The 12,095-nt window shown below is 38.7% G+C and overlaps 1 protein-coding gene across 1 annotated transcript in view; it reads right to left on the bottom strand.

Moving 5' to 3' along the window:
- Positions 1-12,095, bottom strand: part of lingo1a (leucine rich repeat and Ig domain containing 1a) — a 762,763-nt gene that overhangs the window by 416,533 nt on the left and 334,135 nt on the right. The window contains exon 2 of the mRNA XM_034175987.1: positions 10,684-10,821. The gene's annotated coding sequence lies outside the window, so the exon portion shown is untranslated. The remainder of the gene's footprint in view (positions 1-10,683; positions 10,822-12,095) is intronic.

Genomic DNA, 12,095 nt, shown 5'->3' with positions numbered 1-12,095 from the left:
CTTCTTTGGAGGTGGTGACCTTGGGTGTTTCCACTGCATTGATTGTTTTTTTTGTCTCTGGTTCAAAGTGGTGAACCCAACACTCATCCTGGGTAAGAAAACATTCCATGTAATTGGCTGGATCCTTTTCAAATTGCGCCAAGTTTGCCTTCGACATGACTAGCCTGGTGTGTTTCCCACCGAGCTGACACCTTTGACATTCCAAGTTCTTCATGCAGAATGTGTTTAATTCTCTCACAGGATATTCCCACAGCATCTGCTAGCTGATTAATCATCGATCGTCTGTTGTCCATCACCATTTCATGAACAAGGTCAAAGTTTTCCTGGGTTGTGGCTGTTGCAGGCTGCCCAGACCTTGGGTCGTCTTCAAGGTTCTCTCTGCCCCTCTTAAATTCAGCTGCCCACTTCTGCACTGTAGATATGGAGGGAGCTTCATCCCCTAATGTAGCAACCATATCCGCATGAATGTCCTTGGGCTTTAACCCCTTCTTATGCAGGTACTTAATCACACCGCAATGCCAGATTTTGTCCATTTTTGCCGTTTCCCTCTACCATGAACTTTCAAACTTGGCTATGAACCACAAACTACCTCACAACCTGGAAGAAAAATACACAGTTAGTCATCAGAAGTGTTGAACTTAATGCATGCCAAGTTTTATTGAAATGGCATTTCTCCTTCTTGGTGAGCCTTAGAACTTTTCAGCCTACCGTCGTACATACATACATATATACTCATTACCAACCCCCAGAGCAAGCACACAGGCGACAGTGGTAAGGAAAAACTCCCTCTGATGTATTGAGGAAGAAACCTCAAGCAGACCAGACTCTAAGGGGTGACCCTCTGCTTGTGCCATTCTACAAACACATTTAACACAACACAAACTCAAATCCCATCATCATAAACATATCTAATGAACATCATATCTTTATCTACATACATAGATACATATATACATATATACACATACCTACATACACCTACAGATACATATATACATACATACATATGCAATGCATGTGATTTTATACTACATATTTACCAGATAGAAAAACAAAGTGCACACAACTAAACAATGATCAACAAAAACACCCTTAACCCTCAACACCCTTCCTCCTCCCTGTATCTAGAAAATTTTAAGAATAGTGAATTTGTGTGGTCTCTCTAACCAGTATTATGAATTATTCTTATAGCTCTTTTCTGCAGTATGAATAATGGTTGTGTTGTACATTTTAATTATTGCCCCAGACCTCTGCACAGTAGTGTAAATATGGTAAAATCAGTGAGCAGTAGAGAATGCGGAGTGAGTTGTGGTCCAGAATGTATTTAACTTTGTTCAGTCTTATACAGCGGTACAACTTTGACTATTTGCATTTCATTGGGAAATTTACCGGTTTGAAATGACAAATTACAAATATACTCACTATAATGCAGTTAATGCATTACTCCTTCATTGGGAGCCTTAGAACTTTTCAGCCTACCCTTGTATGTTAATGGTTCTGAAATCCCTTCAATGACCTACTAACATGTCAATTTCATTTAAATCAGTAAATGTTTTGTATTTGCAATTGTTAACAATATCTATTATTTCTTTTTCTTCCACTGCTGTGAGGAACAGGAATTCCTCTCTATAAGATTATCATTCCAGTCCTCAGATAACAATGAATCAGGAATTTTTTTCTGCCAAGTTAGGTCCAACATTTACAACAAAATATATATATTAAAGCCATTAACCACCTCATGCATATTTTCCTTTCTAATATTGTTATCAATGAAATACTGAGGATAGCTCTGTTGTTTGGTACCATTTTTAATAATGACATACTTATTATTAATTATTCATAATGACATACTATTTATTGTCTTATTCTTCTGATTGCTACATCTGGGACACATTTAAGGGACTTTTTTGGGTAGACATTTGCCACAGTGTTATCCATATACTCAGTCATGTCCATGTATTTACATGGAGCCTGCATTTCCACATTAAATGGCTGTGCACCCCACAGCATTCTATATGAGCAACTTGCATAATACTCAGTGTGCATGTGCCAAACAATGTAACAGCAGTCTATTAAGAACATTCATGAAGAGATGCAGTGTTGTAGTTTGCAATGGTCCAGGACCAAGACAAAGAAATACTGTCAATGAATTACTGCGATCCGAAGTGTATCAGTGTGTGGTGAAAATGCCAAGCTTCCTGAAGCATTCATTTATATTGGCACTGACATACATTTCTGTGGGACTTCAGCCTTTGACACTACATGATGCTGATGAAGAGCACATCGAGTCATGAGGTTGCTGGACAGAGAAATTTGGAAATGCCATTATCTTTTCAGGAGAAGGTCCCAGTTACTGTATAGTACAAGTAGTTGTCAGATATGAGGCAACGCCTGTATGTTTTTGGTCTTAGGTCTCTCCAGGGTATACTTGGATTTACTGGGTCGCAAATGAATGGTTAATTAAGAAGCATCAGATGAGGTGTAGTACTTTCATCGTGAGGGAAATTCATTTACAGCACTATGTATGGCCATGTGATGTATTTCTCACAGTATGATTCAGCGTGCAGATGCCTCAGTGCTGAGGACAGAAGTAACTGGAAGAGGCCAAGGAGATGCCCAAGTATCCCCAAGGTGCAACTGATATAGATGGCTACTTTCAAGAGGTAGGCACCCCTGTTTGGGTTGTTGCCAGCTAAGACCTAGGACAATTTTGTAGTGTGGCATATGTGTTGATGTGTGGCACAAGACTGTTAGACCATGTGATGGACTAACTCACTAACCAATACGGCTACTTGCCAACTTAAAAATAGTGGATGTATCTGTACTGTGTAATATTGTATTACAACTGACAGCAATCTATACTGATCTGTTTTTGCTACTTTTTGTCCTTTGGGGAATCCAAACTAATAAAGATTATATCAAATACCACCACCATTTTAGATATAGTTTGATGAATTCATCCAGGCTGATACCAAATGCATTCTTGCTAGTCAATCTGAGGGCTCTAAAGGAAAGTAACATCATATAAAGTTATGCAAAAACATAAATCTCTTTGCCTGTGTGGATGTGAATCAAATTAATGGCCTCACCTCTTTTAATCTGAAGTACCTGGGTGATTGAATGATATGATGTTCTTTCAAACTAGATGAGGTAGAATGACAGCTGGTGGAGTGTGACTTTGTAAATTACACTCATCACATATTGTCTATGATATTTTAAGCTATTTTAAAAATAATGAACACAACTGTTGTAAAAAAAAAAATAGAATTATTTTCCTATGTTCCATGATTTAAGAAAGCCTCATGACAGCCACAAAACAGAAGATGACAGGAAGCTTGTCACTCATTATTTCCTCCGTAGATTTAAGACAAGACATCAAAAAAGTCTCCATTCAGTCAGTGACATAGTAATCATCAGTATTTTCCCTGTTGGCACCTTAAGGCCGTGCTGAAAATACAACAAAAACAGTCTGCCTTACTCGCCTGCATGTCTCATACATCTTCAGTCATGCGGAAGGCCGTATGTCAGTTTTACTGCACATCGGCTTCCTCTCGATGCAGCAGTGATGACTGATGGTCCAAGGAGCAACTCGAGAACTATGGCAAGTGATGATAAAAATGTGAAAATACAAATCCTGGACAGGAAATTGGCCATTTTGGAGCAAGTGACACAGAGGAGCCGAAGTGATAGCACTTCCTGTAATGCTCCTAGCCTGGGAAAGCATAAATGTGAAGTCATCCTCTGGGAGAAAGTTACAGTCTACTGGAGATATTACATCTCTTCCTCCTATTTTTCGACTTTTCTTGCCTTTCAAGAATAAAGGCATAGAATATAGACGAATATAGAAGAAAAAAGTCTGTCAAAACAAAAAAAGTTCAGTCAGTGATTTTAAAACAATTAAAATAAATTAGAGCTTACATTATATGGGACAGCATCTCCAGCACTCATGTTTAAGTACATTAATGAATAAAATGCATCAGAGAGACTCATTGCTCAGCAGGAAATTAAAATAGATGAGGCACCTGTCATGTGATGACTCAACTATATGCTGAAGGGTTGATGAATGAGTTTGCAGTGATGAAAGTGATGTAAGGCAAAAAAAAGTCTAAACTTTTTCATGGTGAGTAGGTAGGACTGGAGGGATGGCCACAAAGTGTTTGCCCAGAACCAATAAAGTGGAGTTTAAAGGATCTACCCCAGGAAATTTTGAACATAGAGGAGTCTAGCAGTCAATGACTCCCTGGTTTGCAATAAACAGAAAGTTACGAATTGTACCAAAAGTGATAAATATAAAACATTATTAGATTGGTGTAACAAGAATGCTAAAAGCAGCATTTGAATGGCACAATGTCACTGAAGATGCTGACATGAAAGATGTTCTAACATCACATAAAGGTCAAGTCTACATATCATAAATATAATACAGTAATATAACTTATATTAATATATGGCTGCAATGCTACGCATGCTCTGATTGGCTGATTACCGGTGTGATTTTTTTCCATATCAGACCGATTTCAGTCAGTCCGCATCATATTTTCATTACAAACCAGGAAGCTAAAAACACAATTAGAAAAACCAAGTTGGACATGAACGTACTCCATAAATATCTAAACAGTATCAGAAAACACACAGATTGAAACTTTACCAGCTAAAGTCCGGACCACCTGTTAGCAAAGTAGAGAAGCTTGAATCTTCGACTGGACTGGGTTGCTTGACACGAGGACGTCTTCTCTACAAGGGTCAAGACAGAAGTTAGAATACCAGAGCAAGAATTTTAGCTGAGGAAGCTTCTGCGATGTGAAGCGAAACATCCTCGCATCAAGCAACCCAGTTCAGTCGAAGAATTTAACAAACGCAAATACAATAATGTCTATAAACCCAGAGAATATATTCATGAGAGTTTTAGGCACTAGAGTTTAATGCTGTTGTCCGTGGAGCCTGAACAAAGTGTCTGAAATGCATTTGTCCTGTCGTGAACGTACTGAGATTACCCTATCCTACCCATAATGCACTGCTGGGCACAGCATGTGCTCACTAAAACCTTAACAATTAGCACATTACTTTAAAACTAAAACATATATCTGATATTTTCACTTTATAAAACTTCAGACATGACGGCAATTTTAAATAACTTGTCCAAAATTAGTTTGGTTAAAATTTGAACCATAAGTTAAAAAGGTATGCCTCTGGATGACTTGGGTGATATTGCCAGCATATCAGTATGGTGTTAAAGGAAATGATTTTTTTTTTTTTTTTTTTGTGACCAGTTCTCCTTTGCCTACAGAGGATAGAGCAGTTTCTCCTGGAAGCAGCTCTCTTCTGTTTGCAGAGGGTAGAACTATACATCTGTTAGGAAACTTTTAACAGGTAGGTGCTCAACTGATTTTAAATTTTAAAAATGTTTGCCGCTGTTCAGCTTTGTTTACCACGTTATCGGTCTAAAAGTTATCAGACAAAAATTTATCGGAAGATAATTAGTCCGATAATGGCTTTTAAAGTTATCTAAAAAGATAATCTGATAATGAAAACATTATCTTCGATAATTATCTGTTATCGGATTACTGGAACTGTGCCCACCACTGAGAATAGCAATATAATAAACAAATTATTAACCTTGTTTCTTGATCTGTACGGGCAAATATCAGACCGAGTTGTTAATATGGGTGGAACTTCATCCGTACTAACACCTCACCTTGATATTTCCCTGTACAGACCTCACACTCGGAAAATAATCCTTTATTATTCGGAGTTGGGTCATTCTATCGAATGACTACTTTTATATTTGTACTTTAAGTATATTTTGATTGGAAAATTTTATTTATTTATTTATTTTTGCATTTGTTTGTTTTTTGGGGTTTTGTTGTTGTCGCTTTTCCTTTACTCAACATTTTCAATACAGAACTTTTACCTTATTGGCTTGTCAGTCAGTCTTTCTCTCTCCATATATATATATATATATATATATATATATATATATATATATATATATATATATATATATATATATATATATAGGCGTTGGCCAAGTGGTGAATGCGCTTGATTTCTTTCAGTTCGTAAGGTTCCTGTTTCAAACCGCACCTCTGCCTTATTTCTCCATGTAATGTGGAGGTGCGTCAGGAAGGGCATCCTGTGCCAATTCAAGATGCAGTTCCACCTCAGATTTGCTGTGGTGACCCCGAGTGCAGGGTGATTATGGGAAACATTAAAATACCGAATGGGGCCGTGTATTCTCATGCTGCAACATGAGGTGATGGTTGTGGATGAATGGCACAACAATGGGTCTCAGGATCTTGTCACAGTGTCTCTGTGTATTCAAAATGCCATCTGTAATATGCACCTGTGTTTGCTATCCATAACATGCCTGCTCATACCATAACCCCACCACCACCATGGGAAACTTGATCGACAAAGTTCACATCAGCAAACCGCTTACCCAGACAATGCCATACACGCTGTCTGCCACCTGCCCTGAACAGTGAAAATGCTATCGAATGTGAGCATTTGCAGTCAGGGTGAGATCCCGATGAGGACAATGAGCATAGAGATGAGCTTCCCTGAGATGGTTTCTGTCAGTTTGTGCAGAAATTCTTTGGTTCTGAAAAGCCATTGTTGCAGCAGGTGTCCATGTGGCTGGTCTCAGATGATCTTAGAGGTGTAGATGCTGGATGTGGAGGTTCTGGGCTGGTGTGGTTACACATGGTCTGCGGTTGTGCAGCTGGTAGGATGTACTGCCAGATTCTCTGAACGGCCTTTGGAGATGGCTTATGGTGGAGAAATGAACATTCAATTCATGGGCAACAGCTCTGATGGACAATCCTGCAGTCAGCATGCCAACTGGATGCTCCCTCAAAACTTGCAACATCTGTGCCATTTTGCTGTGTGATAGAACTGCCCATTTCAGAGTGGCCTTTTATTGTGGCCAGCCTAAGGCACATAATCTGTTGTGTGGGCCGCTGAAGAGGAGGTACTGCTGGCCCACCACCACTAGAGGGCGCCCTGCCTGGAGTGCGGGCTCCAGGCACCGGAGGGCGCTGCCGCCTTACGGGAGCAGCCAGGATGACAGCTGTCACCCATCACTGGAGACAGCTGATCCCAATCAATAAGGAGGTATATCAGCAGGATGGCATCTCCACCTCATTTGCCGAGATATCGCCTTACCAAAGAGGTAACGAACTCAGCCAGCTGTATTATTCTGAGAATTAATACTGTGTTGCTTGTGCTTAGGTCAGCTGAAGACCGTATTGGACGAAGTAGGATAAGTACTCACCTTCCTACATTTCTTGATTGTTGTTGACGAGAGGTGGAGGTGGACTCTCCACTCTCCGTGTTGCTGGGTGCAGCCGCATCCACACCTGACTGTTTCTGTTTCCTGCCAGCAGTACCGGATCCGACGAGCGGAGGCAGTGGCCACCTGGGAATTCGGGACTTGGCGGCTCCAGTATTCCCGGGGTTCGGTGGCAGAGGAAATCGGGTTGGTTCCGGTTCACCTTGGACAGACGTCTCCTATCGTCGAGCCTGCCCACACGACACCGTTGTAATAAGACTCAATCTCCATATTGTAATCGGTTGTATTTGTTGTGCCTTTTTCACAACAGTAAAAACAGTGTTATTTGATTCCTCCATTGTCCGTTCATGTGCGCCCCCTGTTGTGGGTCCGTGTTCCTACACTTTCACAACATAATCATCCTGTATAATCTGCATCTTGATATGCCATGGTGGGATGGATTATTTCGGCAAAGGAGAAGTGCTCACCGACACAGATTTAGACAGATCTGTGAACAATATTTGAGAGACATAGGTCTTTTTTGTATATAAAAAATGTTTTAGATCTTTGAGTTCAGCTCATGAAAAATGGGAGAAAAAACAAAAACAGTGCTATATTTATATTTTTTGTTCAGTGTAGCGTCTTCAGTGACATTGTGTAGTATATACAGTATATTTCTTCAGGCAGTCAGCTTCCTTTCTTTCATTAGATTGGAATTTGACAAAAAAAAAAAAAATCTAGCATCCTCTCCTTGGCCAATTCAGATTTATGATTCATCAGCAGATATCACTTTCATCCAATTAGCTACACACCATGATCTCTTCTATTCAGCCCACTCAGTCATTGCTTTCTCCTGTTTAAGTGTTACTGCTGGATTTATCAGAATCAAATATATTGCCAAGTAAGTTCTCATATACAAGGAATTGGATCTGGTGTTCTTGATAGGTGGCAGCGCATGATGCATTCTGAGGTGACTGATCTGTCTGTTTTTTTTTTTTTTTTAAGCACAGAATGATTTTTGATTGGATTTCACAATTTTCATTTCACATCCCTAGAACAGCCTCAAAATTGAGATTCAAATCAATGATTTTGATCACAAAAGTAAGAGAACTATTTACAGAACAATTTTTTTATGAACTCAGAACATGAATATTCTTAAGTGTATGAATGAATAGTTATAGAGCAGCCTCAGAATTGGCATGTTTTTTTTATCACAATATTAAAGGAATTATTTACAGAACAAGTTTTTTTTTTTAAATCAACTCAGAACATGAATATTTTTAAGGGTATGAATGAGTAACAGAACAGCCTCAGAACTGACATTCAATGTAGTAGGAAATTATGAACTAAGTATGCATGAACAAGAGTTGTTATAATCAACACAACTTTCTTTATTATTATTATTATTATTATTATTATTATTATTATTATTAATATTATTATTATTACTAATTTTATGTTCAAACTGTGATTTTTTTAAAATAATTTCTTCATTTTTACTACCTAATGTTCTCGGCATTTTAAGGTGTCTGTGCATGTGTGTCCGTGTGCATGTGTGTGACTGAGTGAGAGAGAGAGGTTGTTCTGAAAACTGTTTAGTTTTAATGATCTGTGTGAACTTGGTGATTCATGCAAACATCCAGTGATGGCAAACAGGGAAATAATATGTCAGCCTTGTTCACTGTATTCTTCTCAAAAGCACCGCGTTCAGTACAAGCAAAGTTTTCCAACTGACTTTATATCACCAGCCAGCAAACAAAAGGTTAAAAAAAAAACCCGACTGGAGTGGAGTCAGTGAGCAACACAACACAAGCTGTTTTCAGCTCTGTCTTGTCAAATGCACCACGTACATTATGAAACAAGTTCACCAAGTAACGTTAAAAATACCATACAAACCAAAACAGGTGAACTGAAGAAAAATTAAGGAGCACAGCAATGTGAGTTGGAGTCAAGCCAAACACAAAGAGAGAGATCCTATGTGTGTGTGTGTGTGTGTGTGTGAAGCTGCAGACAGATGTCTGTCGGGAGGGGCAGGCGCTGTGTGTGACTGGCCAATCACTGAGCATGAAGACAGGCCATTAGCCAATCAGGATTTTCCTTCAGCATGATTTTCCTTCATGCTTGTGCTCGGCAAAAATGCTTTATAGGCTCAACCCCAATACTATTGTAAGTAATTTGAAAGAAGAAAATGCATATGAAAGTAGTGTTAAAAAAGCAATAATAATAATAATAATGAACAATATAGATTACATCATATATTATTTCCCTTTCCCAGTTAGCTGCAAAAGATTTATAATTAAAATTTTTACATTCTACCTAACTTAACCTCTTGAGTTATTTAAGGCTTGAGTCAATCATCAAACATGCTTCAGTGGCCAGTGAAAGAGACACACAAAATCTTTTAAAAATGTCCAAATATAAATACACACAGATGTTGAAACAACTTTACATGCAAAATTACAAATAACTTAATATTTGTGTGTGTGTGTGTGTGTGTGTGTGTGTGTGTGTGTGTGTGTGTGTGTGTGTGTGTGTGTGTGTGTGTGTGTGTGTGTGTGTGTGTGTAAAATCCAAATTTACCACAGTGCTCTGAACCTCTGCAATGCTGTCACAAAATCACATTCCTTCTCTATTTGTTTTTACTTGGTGCATAATCAGATGTATTTATGTTAATGACAATGATCAGTAAAATTAAGTACAAATGTATTTCCAGGTTTGCCCAGTGTAACAAACAAAAACCATGCTGAATAAAATTATGTGTGGATTTAGCATATTTCATAGCCATCACATGCAAAGAGACAACTTAGTGTGGGTGACATAATTAAATAATCATGTTAAAGTTGAAATTCTAATGATGTTCACAGGAACTTTATTTTCAGAGTAGCATGTTGACACCCATCCATTCATGACAGTAAATTACATTTTGATTTAAATAATAATGGGAAATAAAAGAACAAGGTACATCTGGTTTTGCAGAAACGTCTGTATACAAATACAACCCCAACTTTTCCCTATCAAGGGAGTAAGGCAATATTGGTGGAATCCCTAATGACAAATCCCATCAACAAACAAATATGGCTGATGTCGATAATGATTTTTTTTTTTTTTTGTGGCTAGACCATAAAGTTTGTTCCCTTGATGTCATGAAGTGATCTGAATATAACCAACAAAACTATGCAATGTTAAACTCTGGACATGACACCTCTGTGTCGAAATACTACACGTTCACAGTTATAAGGGGGGAAAAAACACTCAAAATAGATTGAAACACACAGAAAGCAGATGGTGGTATTTGACAAAGGTCCACTGATTCACACTTGTTGGGGCAGTGTTCGTAAGATTTGCTGGACTTTCCACACAGCATGCTGAGCAACAGGAACAGCTCATAATTCAGGCAGGGCAATCATACTCACAGCCAGTTAAACGCCAACCTGCTAATTCCAGAGAGCTCCTCACTGTGCAGAAGGCAGGAGGCAGGAGTGGAGAAGTGGGCAGCGTCTCCCTTTAATCCACATTCCCACACAACCTCCCTTCTTCAATTCTTTAGCCTCCTGCAAAAATCAAACAGCGATGAGAAACTTATTCCAAAGATTGTGAAAGTGACTAAAAGCAGTCTTTTACCAAATTTTTTCTTATACGAGTGAATTGTTTGGGAAACATTCATGCCGTTAGCAGCACTGACTTAAGTCTGACATTCTTCTTCAGTGAAGTGATTTCAGTTCAAATAAAAAGCTACAAATTATCCATAAAAACCGATCCTGCTCATCCATTTTGTGGAAATGTCAGTGACAAATACATGTGTATGTTTACAACAAAAGCCTCATTTAAAAGCCAGGGCAACTGTAGTGATGGGAGAAACCGAGAGAACACTTAAAGAACAAATTGATAAGTTCACTTTTTAGTGCTTTATTTGAAAGAGGTAATGCCGTCAAGGTTTATCCCTTGCACCATGTGTGGTATGTTGACCAAGTGGTTAATGCGCTTGGTTTCAGTGCAGAAGGTTCCAGGTTCAAATCTCACCCCTGCCACATTTCTCCATGTAATGTGGAGTTGCGTCAGGAAGGGCATCCGGCATAAAACCTGTGCCAATTCAACATGCAGATCCACCTTGGATTTGATGTGGCGACCCCGAGTGCAAACAAGGGAGCAGCCGAAGGGACTTACTTACTAAGAATTGGAATGAGAAGTATCACCAAGAAATTCAAAGACAGCCACACAGTACAGAATAATTACTCTTGGGTCCCAATAGGGCCTCCATGCACACCCCAAAACAAAGCTTGGCCAAATTTTTCTGAAACCCATATATGTCTGTGATATGAAACAGGAAGGTAAAACTGCATAAACTCATTTGCACTACCACTTTTCCATCCATTTCTAGGATTACTCTTTTTGCACCAATATATGTGCAAACCAATCGCTATGTTATATGCTTCCGTTTCTCAGCTTGTTTTCACTCGATCCACAAAGTTATTAATAAACAATCTTAGAATACTAATCAAACCCACCATTACTAGTACCAGTATTGTTCTTGCCCTGAAGTAGCCTACTGCTCTGAAATTGAAATTCACCAAACAAACATCAATAAATTTGGTTCAACTGTCTTGTGTTACTGGTATGACCTATTTATGCACCCCAAAATGTATTAGTAGAATCTCAGGTGCATTAATGCACAGAACAAATGGATAATCTTGGTGCTACTACTCTTCAGGCAGTTTTTAAGACGACCATCATCCAAGCCTTGTTTCACCAAAATATGTACAAAACATTCACTGTCATGATTCACTGCTCCAATTTCTCGGATATTTTTCATCCAAACTACACATGT

This window comes from Thalassophryne amazonica, chromosome 8 (genome assembly GCF_902500255.1).
Source record: "Thalassophryne amazonica chromosome 8, fThaAma1.1, whole genome shotgun sequence".
Lineage (NCBI taxonomy): Eukaryota > Metazoa > Chordata > Actinopteri > Batrachoidiformes > Batrachoididae > Thalassophryne > Thalassophryne amazonica.
The sequence above is the reverse complement of the archived record's forward strand: the minus strand, read 5'-3'. Positions and strand labels throughout refer to the sequence as shown.